Here is an 11,970-nt window from a genome sequence, read left to right on the forward strand (position 1 = left end):
GCATAGTGGTTAGTGGCCCTGACTGCTATGCCGAAGGTCTCGGGTTCGATTCCCGGCTGGGGCAAATATTTGTTTAAAGACAGATATTTGTACTCGGGTCTTGGTTGTTGATTATGACTGCCTCTGTGGTCTAGTGGTAGAAGCTTCGCTTCATGACCCAGAGGTCCCGGGTTCGATTCCCGGGTGGGACCATCAATTTGTGTCTCTAAATTGTGGTTCTAAGTTTGGTTAGGACATAGAAGGCTGATCACCTGATGTCCGAAACAGTGAAACGATCCATGCTGTCGGATGGGCATGTAAAGCAGTCGGTCCTGCGCCTAGCTCTCTCCAGTCGTGTCGGTCAATCCGTCCCATTGGGTTATGAGAGTGATGGAACAGAGAGTGCTCCTGTGTACTGCGCACACACTTGGGCACTATAATCTACTCCTGCGTGGATGGCTGATCTCAATTGAGATTGGCCGCCGTAGTCGAAATTCGGCTAGGAGGACATTATTTTTATTATGTTCATACCTATTTATATTTAGTACCTATCTATCTATCTATGTATTTGTGTCCGACATCCATAACACAGGTTCTGCCTAGCTTGGAGTCGGATGGCCGTGTGTGAGATGTCCCCACATATTTATTTATTCATATGTACATATTTTAACGATATTGACTATATACATAATATAAAGTTTTTGCGCAAACCGTCTTTGTTCTATGTACCCCTTGTTGCAAGTAATTATAGGCAAAAATCCTTTTTTCTGGCGTGTACCACAGGTAGTTAATGATATTATTATGTTGTGTGATTATAACGAAATTGACATTTTTTAAATAAGTTTTCTATAACTAATTTGTTAAATTACCGTTACGTACGTAAAATATGTTAATAATGTTTTGCCTAAAGGTGGAAACTTGTTAGACCTAAGTTATCTTTAGTTTCTTTTTTTTGATTATTATATTTAGTTAAGTTTTCCTAAAAAAATAAAATAAAATAAAAATACCTACCTACCCTTCCTTGACCCCATCACCCTAGTTAGATTTAAGTTTAGTATATGTATGTTTGTCAGTAGACTGTATACAGGGTGCCCAAAAGTCAACGATATGCCTTGGAGGGCTGATAGACCAGCTCATGAGTGGCCAGAATATCATAATTTCATAATATGACCTTAGTAAAAAATTGACAATTTTCGAAATATTGACACTTTTATAAATTTGCTGAAAATCGACACCTTGGATCAGTATTTTGCGTGCCGCCGCCGCCGGTACAAAAATCCATATTGTTAGTATTTGTTTGGTGTTGCATCACTCTGTATAGCCCTGCTATTGATCGCAGTCAAAAAAAATATCGACTAATGCTGAATGTTAAAAAAAAAACACGGTTTTAAAAATCATAAAAGGTAATCGTATTTTTTTACAAACAACTTTGACTCTACATACTGTAAAAAATATATACCACGCAAACATGGCACCTTATTTAAAAAATATAATTATAAACAAACAAAAAACTCGACTGCACGCTAAAAAGATGAAAACAAGCCCCAATGTTAATGGAAAGTATCGCAGACGGGGCCCAGCAGAGGGTTCACCATTTAGCTGAATGTTACTTAGATAGGTACTAGGATACATTGTGTGGCGGTCAAGTTGGTCCCCGCCTGCGATACCTTCCATTAACATTGGGGCTTGTTTTCATCTTTTTAGCGTGCAGTCGGGTTTTTTGTTTGTTTATAATTATATTTTTTTATTTATAACTTTTTAGTTGTTTTTATTTTATGAAATTTTATGTCACTAGTTTTAGTTTATATGAACATTTTTTATTTCTATAATTTTGGTGCTATGATTTAAATACTTACCTATAATATGCATATTTTTGTAATGTGCTAATCAAGCCTTTTCATTTGATACCCCACACGGCATAGTTGGAAAAATATTATTTTTTCGATCATCAGTTTATGTCCTCTAGAAGGCGCTATGTACATTTCAATGTAACGTCACATAGCCTATAACCATCGCGCAATCAATACGCTTCTAACGATACCTCATACATCAAAATCTATCAATACGTTTAGGCTACAGGAGGGAACAAAGAAACAGACAAACATACATACATACAAACATACAATCGAAAAACATTACCCTCCTCCTTCTGCAGTCGGGTAAAAAGATTTCTCATTTAATGCCGTTTCCAAAATGGTATGAACCGTTGCTATTGTTTTAATTAACAAAAAAGTAATTGCTATTTTAGTACAAAACGACCTCGATGTATAAAATTGTTTGAAGGAAATTTATCCGACTGAATTTATTAAGGGTTGTTGGAATGAGTTAAAGTAAAATAGGTGGTGTGGCTGGGAGTGGGAGAAAAGACAACGTGTTAATAAAAAACGCATTTTGAGTATCTTTCTCGAAAAAAGTGGACTATAGCAACTCCACATTCCCCATAAATGTAGTGCATGGTAACGTACATTCCTGAGTAGTGCAAATGTGTTATATTGTACAAGTAAAACGCTTACACATGTACATTGTACACCCACAGTATCCAAAAAAAAGTCAGATCACTTTGTCATTAACATTACCTCAAATTACTTATTATTTATTTAAAAGATGTTATAACAAAACCAAACTCTCAATATTATGATTATGACTATTATTTTTTGCTGATTATGTACTTAATATAATAATGCGATGTAATAATTTTGAAAAATAAAAATAAAAGTCAATAAATGTTTGTTTATTTAAATTAGGTGTAAAAAACTCAAAATATGTTTTATAAGAGTTTGGTAAGTTTTTTTCTTAGCTGTTTTTGCGTCATCTATTTTGCCACGGCTTACCCTACCACGCACTTTAACTCATTCCAACATGACCTACCCTTAATGAATTCAGTCAGATAAATTTCCTTCAAACAATTTTACATCGAGGTCGTTTTGTACTAAAATAGAAATAACTTTTTTGTTAATTAAAACAATAGCAACGGTTCATACCATTTTGGAAACTGCATTAAATGAGCAATCTTCTTAAATAAGGTGCCATGTTTGCGTGGTATATATTTTTTAAAGTATGTAGAGTCAAAGTGGTTTATTATAAAATACGATTACCTTTTATGACTTTCAAAACCGTGTTTTTTTTAAACATTCAGCATTTCTCGATATTTTTTTGACTGCGATCAATAGCAGGACTATACAGGGTGATGCAACACCAAACAAATACTAACAATATGGATTGTTGTACCGGCGGCACGCAAAAAACTGATCCAAGGTGTCGATTTTCAGCAAATTTATAAAAGTGTCTATATCTCGAAAATTGTAAATTTTTTACTAAGGTCATATTATGATATTCTGGCCACTCATGAGCTGGTCTATCAGCTCTCCAAGGCATATCGTTGACTTTTGGGACATCCTGTATATTTATGAGCTTATTTAGGTACTTAATTATTATACCTGGTGAAATCCATGAAATGAAAATGAACTACATACACTTTACATAGGCGCATGAAATACAGAAACACAGATAGTATTCGCGCAACCGGAAATTAAATTTCGTAGCTCATTCGAAATTATGTCCATGTTCATGCTTCAGTACGTCGGAGTTTCGCACATCCGCACTAATTTGCTGGCACCTTTATTAGCGGAAGTATGGCATTGTGGCCGGCACAGGACGACTCTGGACGGTTGCTCTATACTGATGAAAAACGAACGAGCAGGAGCTGTGAAGGTAAAGTAGAGCTCCGAAACTTCGTTTATGGTCATAGAGTGACCCCCTGAAGTTGCGAACCGTTCCATTCACATTGTATGTTCAATGGTGGAATCTGCAAAAACATACAGAAGAGAGATTAGAAATAGGAGGACAAAGACAATAATGTGCCTTGCTAATTATTATGTACCTAGTTAATCCTAGTTTGATAGTCCATTAGGTTTGTATCTATTAAAAATAATTTAATATTTTTAGACTTGAATAAGAGGTAAAATGTGTGTAAATCTTCTTTTAACTTGAGCAAAGATATTATTAATGTCTGTTTCTTTCTTGGCAAATGTTTTTCGCGGTTTTTATTATTTAAACATTGTATATTTCTAGACCTTTTATGACTTTATCTCAATTATGAATTTTCCTTTGTCTTCTTTCCGACTAGGAACCTACAACATACAAGTTTGGCAACAGCAATACCAATGAAAGTAAGTAAGATTTACGTATAAAAACTAGATAAATTGCTCATTTCACTTGCCCACTCCGGAATACTAATCTATAATGCGCTTGTGAAGTTGGTGATGTCCTGAAGTTTGTGCAAACAGCTCCGTATCACAAATTAAGCGGAGGTCGTCGGATGTTATCTTGCGGGCAGCTTAGGGTTCTCAACTAAATGAATTGACCTTAATAAAGTTAGTAAAGTAGAGCGTAACTCGCATAAGCAGATATGAATTGTAGGCGTGCTCGCGTTATTATGTTGTGTGTGCGCGGGTGATTGTCTCGCGATTTTTGGCAGCCCTGAGTCCTGTGGGTGCCAACCGAGGTGCAGAGTGCAGAGCCAGTTTGCTCAGTGAATATAAATCACAGATAAGCCCCCCCCCCCCCCCCCCCTCTACCCTTCCAAACACTACTCGCTCTCAGGACGATAACCGTGACGTGAACGCTGGTATGTCGCACGTAGAACAACCAGCTTCGTCATCCTTATTACTATAACGCCTAAAGCCGATTTTCACCCGCGCGCCGAGGACAAACGCTAAAGTTGCGCTTACACCCCTAAAATACGCTTTATTTAAACTTTGTTAAACACAAAAAGTGGAGCTTGGTACGGGGTACCTGGCTGAAATAATGTTTTTCATTTCTTGTCGTACTTTCAGTGCTTTTCTGAATAACTATACAGTATAAATGTTTGTTTCCGCGAAAAGTTCCTCTGAAAGTTAATAGAATAAACAAAGCTTGCAGTCACTCGTCTGTATCAGCTAACAGGATTCTCAACGAAACTGCAGTTTATAAAATAAAATCCCTACTTAGGTGTAAATATTTTATCTCTTTGTTCGGATACCTATGTGAGTAGGTAAGTACCTAACTATTATACAATGTGTTGTTTTTCGAACCCGACAAACTTTAAGGGTGCATTCTACGAGTGATTTCATCGAGAAAACTCCCCCACATGTGGGGTCAAATCTCAATATTCTAGAAATGCCGGCCATTTTAAAGTTTCAGATACTTAGTTTTCATAAAAAATCATATCTCGAGAATTAAACGCCTTACGGACATGAAATAAAATGATTTCATCCGCAAAAAGTCATTTCTATCCAATAAAAATAGGCACAACTGCTAAAAAGTTACATAAAATAAGTTACAAGCACCTAATCTAGTTTTTTTGACAAAAAAAACCAGCAAAAATTTACATTTACTTGAATAACTTTGAAAATAGCCCCCTTTTGATGGTATTTTTATGTATTATTTTAAAAGTATTTGAGTTAAACTAAACAATGATATCAAAACCGTATCTGTACGTCGAGGCAGTCAAGAATTATTGAAAGATCAAACACACCTAACGGAGCTCATGTAAGATGATTTCATAGAATACACCCTTAAAGTTACCAGCGGGACCAGTTAGAAACAAATGACAACATTTTATACAATTTAAGACTGATTTTTCAATAATAGTCAGATAAAAGTTATCTGAGGAATAATTCTGATGCTGTCGCGACTGAATGTATTATGACAGCTACAGCTTTTATTCCTCAGATAACACTTACGCTGAGTTGCAGAAAGGGACTTTAAGCTAATGTCGACATTAAATGTATAGCTGCCTTGCTTTGACAGTATACGGACAGAAAGAGATAGACATAGATTTAATGCCGACATTAGCTTAATGTTCCTTCCTGCAACTCAGCGTTATATGAATAAAAAATGGAGTAAAGTATTCCTATTTGATAGATAGATTGATATATAGACATTTTTTTATTGCACATGAACAGAAATAACAAAAGGATATGCACCACATAGACGGTACAGTTGTGGCCTTATTACTAAGAGTAATTTCTTCCAGACTGCCTGCTTTTTAGAGCAAAAAAATATAAGTACAAGAAAAGGGAAAAGTGCAAAATGTAAGTACATACGTGTAGGTCAAAATTTCTAGTACACAGTAGGTATATTATGTATACCGTAGAGTACATGGTATGTACACGGAACGTAAGCCAAACTTCCATTTCACGCAATATTTCAATAACGATCCGATTCTCCTGGGATTAGTGTGCAAACGGCCAAAGGCAGGAATATTGTATACACATATTGTCTGAAGTCTGAGCCCTAGTTCAAAGGAACACCTGTCTACAGACTTACAACACAATATATGGGATTTCCATATACAGGGTGTTGCAAAAAAGGGTATACTAAGCCGAAACCTACGTGTGTGTGCAGCATGTTATATCTAAGCCCGGAAACGAAGTCAAAACTCGCGAAAAAAAAACATTCTTAGTAAAGTCACGTGACCACCAATTAAGTTTCTATGGAAATTGGAAGATAGTTTTTTTTCGCAAATTTTGACATTCTGATTTCATTTCCGGACTTAGATATAACGTGCTGCACACGTAGGTTTCGATTTATAGTACCTTTTTGCAACACCCTGTTTAGGAGCCACAATGCATAGTTGACTAGTTGTTACGAGGAAGATATAATGTCACCAACCTTTGTCTTCTACGGTCTCCAACTCTCCACTCTTTTCTCAATGTTTTGCACCCTGTTTTCAGGGTTGTTTCTGGCCCCATTGCTATAAAGAGTCACCGCGGTGCGTTGTTTCCCATATAAAAATTTTGACTTGATCCTGAAAAATATATAAAAAATTTACCGTAGCACCGTACCAATGGGGCCTTGCCTTAAGTTGTTATGAAAAGTACGCTGGCTCCCGTTCACCTCATTATAATATTAGGTATAAAATAAATGTAAGTACTTATTATAAAGGTTATTGGCATAAGTAGCTAAGTATTTATTAAAAATGTAATTTTCATAATAGATTATAGAACATAAGGACTTAGATTGCTATAATACATACCTAATTACCTATACGGTGAAATGCAAGCTCAACGCTCAACTGAAGCCATTTGAAAAAGAATCAAAAAAGAGTTTGAAAGCGTTTTTTTTACCAATACCGCCACGTTTCACTCCCTCCTTATGCTACCTAATTATTATTTTTAGAATCTACCCTCCCAATACCCAGTAGGTACCTAGACTCTAGAAGTTAACGCTAAAAACTATGTACTTACCGTTTCTGGCGGAAACGACCTACTCCACATTCTACGTAAACTCCCAATGATTCTTGTGTGGGCTCAAAATATACTTGTACCTACCATAGAACTCTAAAACAAAATTCTAATAGTTAAATGCATAGACTACTATAATAGTTAATTATATTAAACGTTAAATGACCCACCATTTTCAAAAACAGGCGCAACCGTTGATATTCCGATATCCAGATAAAAGTAATCTGGGAAATAATCATTCTGCGTCGCATCTGAATTTTTGTATAAGACAGTGATAGCAACAAATTTTATTCGTCAGATAACATTGCATCTCACAGTGAGAATAGAGTAGTCCATGTAGTGAGATTCTCACTACTTATGGACTACTCTATAACGTAACGGCACCAGTAATGGACACCTTAAGGTAATCCTTAAGGATTTTTTACAAATGATTTGGCTGTTACTCGCTCAATTTTTGAGTTGGAATATTGAAAGTTGGTTTGAATCGTAGGAATATCTTACTGTTTAAGATGAATGTACACTAGCTCGATTTAAACTATTGGTTTTTCAGTAAATTGTATATTTGTAAAAAATACCTAAAACCACAGTGATGGACACCCAAACTCCAGTTATGGACACCCAATGTTGGACAGTGATTTTTTATTGAATAAAAGCATAAAATAATATTTTATGCTTATATTATTATAATTGTAACGATTATGAGTAATTATAACCGTAATTATGGGTAATCATAACTGTTTACACAAACAGGCTTGGTCGCCAGTTACACTATAGGATCCATCAAATACGGCTAATACAACTTTCTGAAAATAAAAACAGTTTTACAGAAACACAAAAAATTCTAATTCATAACATTATAAATCCTGTCCTCCTGCATTTTATTCTTCTTTTTAGTATCATTATGTTCCCCCAGTGGGGCAGAAGGTAAACACAACAGTTTTCTATCCAAGACTGTGGACAGCAGCCTTTGCATCGGACCACGTCATTCAAACTTCCCGCATCTCCGTCCGATCGAGCGCCGCCAGGTCTATTTAGGGCGGCTTTTCTTACGCTTGCCCTACGGATACGGGAGAACCTGTCTCAGGGTTTGGTTTTAGTCTCTACGCAGGCTATGGCTTTTCCAACTTCGTTTGAGGCGTTTTATCTGTGAACCAACAGGATCTTCATGGCAGCTTTTCCTTAGATCTTTGTTGGAAGGTTCCGCCGGAGACAGCGGTTAATGAAGACCTGCAGCTTCTGTGTACCTATGTGTCTTTGTGGTCTCGCAAGCGTATAACCGACTTTAGTACCGACTTTAGTAACGTTGGTGTTAAATATCTTTCACTCTAATGGAGAGGTGTTTTGACCGCCTCATGGATCGCAGACACGCAAATGCACGTTTGACCGTATCAATACGGGCGCCCACATCTAGGTCAATGCCACCTTCGCCTGCAACAACTAGGTAGCGTTAGTCGATGACGATCTCACTTCCCTTTTATCTAGCAAAATTTTGCTCTTAATCTATTCTCCTCCTAAAGCCTCTTCATTTCAAATCCTCTCTATTCATGGTATTATCAACTTTTCTGGTCTATTCGTCACATTATCACTGTTTATTTCTCTATTTCTATTCTCTGTGGGGCTGTAAGTACCTGCACCTGGCTCTCTCGAATGGAATCTTTGTGCATATCCCCTAGGTCTAAACTGCCTTCCTAAGTTTGGACCATTTCCCACCATGTTGGTCCACTGCGGGTTGATGGGTTCACATAGGTATCTAGATGTGCTAAACTACAACTGCTTATCATAAGTATTACTAATTTCAATTAAACTCCGCTCCTGTGAGCGTGCGTTGCTACAACCGCAACAGTCGCGTGAAGGCTTGGATTTTCATGTGCATCTTTGATCAATACTTGTTCTGGAACACTTGAAATAGATGTAGGTAGGGGGAACATGTTTGTGTCTCCGTAACGCATGGCTGCAGTGGCCATCTTCCATAATAGCATATCCCATTTGCTTGGGCGTATAAGTCTTTCTTGAACAAAATAAAAATTCCAGTTATGGACACCCAATTATGGACATATGTCCATAACTGGATTTACTGAAAATTTACAAACCAGTAATGAACACCCCCCTCTGAAATCATTTCCATAAACGTAAGCTCTCCTATTATTTTGAAAATATGTGCGTAATTCAGTATAGTTTCCACAAAATCACAGCATTTTAATATAACATAAAATAAAACGAAATCATCAACAAAAATCTACACCTAACCTCTTCCAAGATTTCCTTATTTCCTTAACAAATCTCGGTTGAATTGGTGAACCTCCGCCAAATGAACTTTTTTGCCTCACAATTTTTAATCTAAATGGATGACATAAGTCACTTGTCTATATAACAAAGGAGTGATGTATAGGCTTTGAAACCAAGGTGTTGTAATTTTCGTAAAACTATGCATACTCTTATTTTAGACACTATAAGTTTGTAGTTTGTAGTGTCCATTACTGGTTCCATGTCCATTACTGGTGCCGTTACGTTACTAACCCCCTTATTCATATATAGAAGTTACAGAACGTTTTAACTAATAAACTGTTTTGTCCCTCTACGACAAAGTACAATTTTTTCTTTGACAGAGAGGGACAAAACAGTTTATTAGTTAAAACGTATTGTAACTTTTCTATGAATAAGGGGGTAAGTCTATGTCAACTCTATGTAATCTTATCATTTTATGGACTCAACACACTGCTAACGCCATCTATGAGTTAGTTCTTCTGTCAACACAGACTGTAAAATATTGCAAGTAAATAACGACAGGTTCCCGCCAAAATGTATGATGAGTACGAACCCGTTTTGTGGCATAGTTTGTTTTGTGGAATGCACAATAATAACCATAGACAACCATTTCTCCGATAACTCAGAATAATGACAGTCGCACGTTTCAATCTTCGATCGGCTGAGGTTGAGGACGTTATTATTCTTCCCATTATATCTCAATCAATCTTGGGTCATGCTGCACATGTAGGTTACGGCTTAGTATACCCTTTTTGCAACACCCTGTATATTATACTAATGTGTACCCTATGACTACTTAACAGTATATCCTGCAGGGCGATCACAAAAAACAGAGCTAACGTATAGAATCGAATGCAAGTGCGACAACTGCCAATTTTATAGGTAAAAAGTGTTCGAAAGTGCTGTCAAGTTGACACTAGTCGCACTCGCATTCGATTCTATATTTTTCGTGATCGCCCTGCAGGTATAGACTTTATTATTAAAAACAGGCATAGTAAGGCCAATACACAAGAAAGGACAACTAACAGACTACGAAAAATACAGACCAATCACCTTATTACCTACAATAGATAAAATCATAGAAAAATTTATCAGTAATCAAATTCACAAATTCTTTCATAAAAACAGAATAATAACTGCAAAACAATTCGGATTTCAAGCAAATAAAAGTACATCATCTCTGTTATCCAAATTCACTGATCTAGTTAATGCACATCTTGATAATAAACGACACGTCTTAGTAGTATTTATTGATTACAGTAAGGCGTTTGACACACTCAAGCATGAAACTCTTATTGAAAAATTAGGTAACTCTGGTATACGTGGTCCCATGTTGAGTTGGTGTAAAGACTACCTTTCAAACCGCTCCTACCAAGTTAAAATAGGAAACAGCTACAGTGACAATATCCCCGTAACAGTAGGAACTGCTCAAGGTTCGGTTCTTGGACCTCTTCACTACTTAACATATGTAAACGATGCCCCCAATGTCATAAAAGAGTGTGATGTATTTCAATATGCAGACGATACTTGTATAATATCAGCACACAAAGATCTGGAAGCGGCCCTAAACGTACTACAATCTGATTTTACTAACATTTGTAAGTGGTCCCATGATGCAGGTTTAGTATTAAATGCCGATAAAACAGTACTGCTACACATTCAATCGAGCCATAACGTAGTACAGGGTTCTGGAACAGGTATTAAACTAATAGCCCATAACCACAACTGCTTACATCAAAATCTAAACGGCTGCAACTGCCCATTCATCAAGCAAGAAAAGAAACAGACTTACCTGGGCTTGGTTATTGATGAGAGGTTAAACTGGAGTGCTCACATTGATCACGTCTGCGAAAAACTCCGATGCATCATGGGAAGACTAGGTGTAATTAAGAGCAAGATACCGTACACAATTAGATTAAATATTTATAAATCGCTCGCAGAATCACTAATCTTCTATGGCTTAACTAGCTACGGAAGAACCTTTAATACTTATCTTGACAGAATTTACGCATTACAACTACGCATACTTAAAATGCTGGTACCCCCAAAAATAAAAGAACAATTCAAAGATGATACTGAAGGTTTATTTCAACATTGTAAAGTTTTACCAGTTCATAGAAATGTACACTATGCCCTGCTTAAAGAGAACTTCTTCAACTTGGATCTCCAACAAACAGTGTCCCATCCCATCTCAACTAGAAAAATAACAAATAAAAAACTTATTTTACCACCAATTACGAACTTCTACGGGAAACGCACAACAAAATATTTAATACCAAAATTAATTAATCAAATTCCAACTGATATAAGAAATGGCATTAACAACATGAACTTAAAAGAAACTTTAAAAAAACTTTTTTCTCATCAATAAAACATTAAACATACATATCATACAAGATTAAACATTGTTTTACATGCTAAAAATGTATCATCCTGTATCTTGGTTAACTTGTTGAGTTACTTTTATCATATCTCTTTGTGAGCCTTTATTGTATAATAA

This window comes from Plutella xylostella, chromosome Z, assembly GCF_932276165.1.
Source record: "Plutella xylostella chromosome Z, ilPluXylo3.1, whole genome shotgun sequence".
NCBI classification, from domain to species: Eukaryota; Metazoa; Arthropoda; class Insecta; order Lepidoptera; family Plutellidae; genus Plutella; species Plutella xylostella.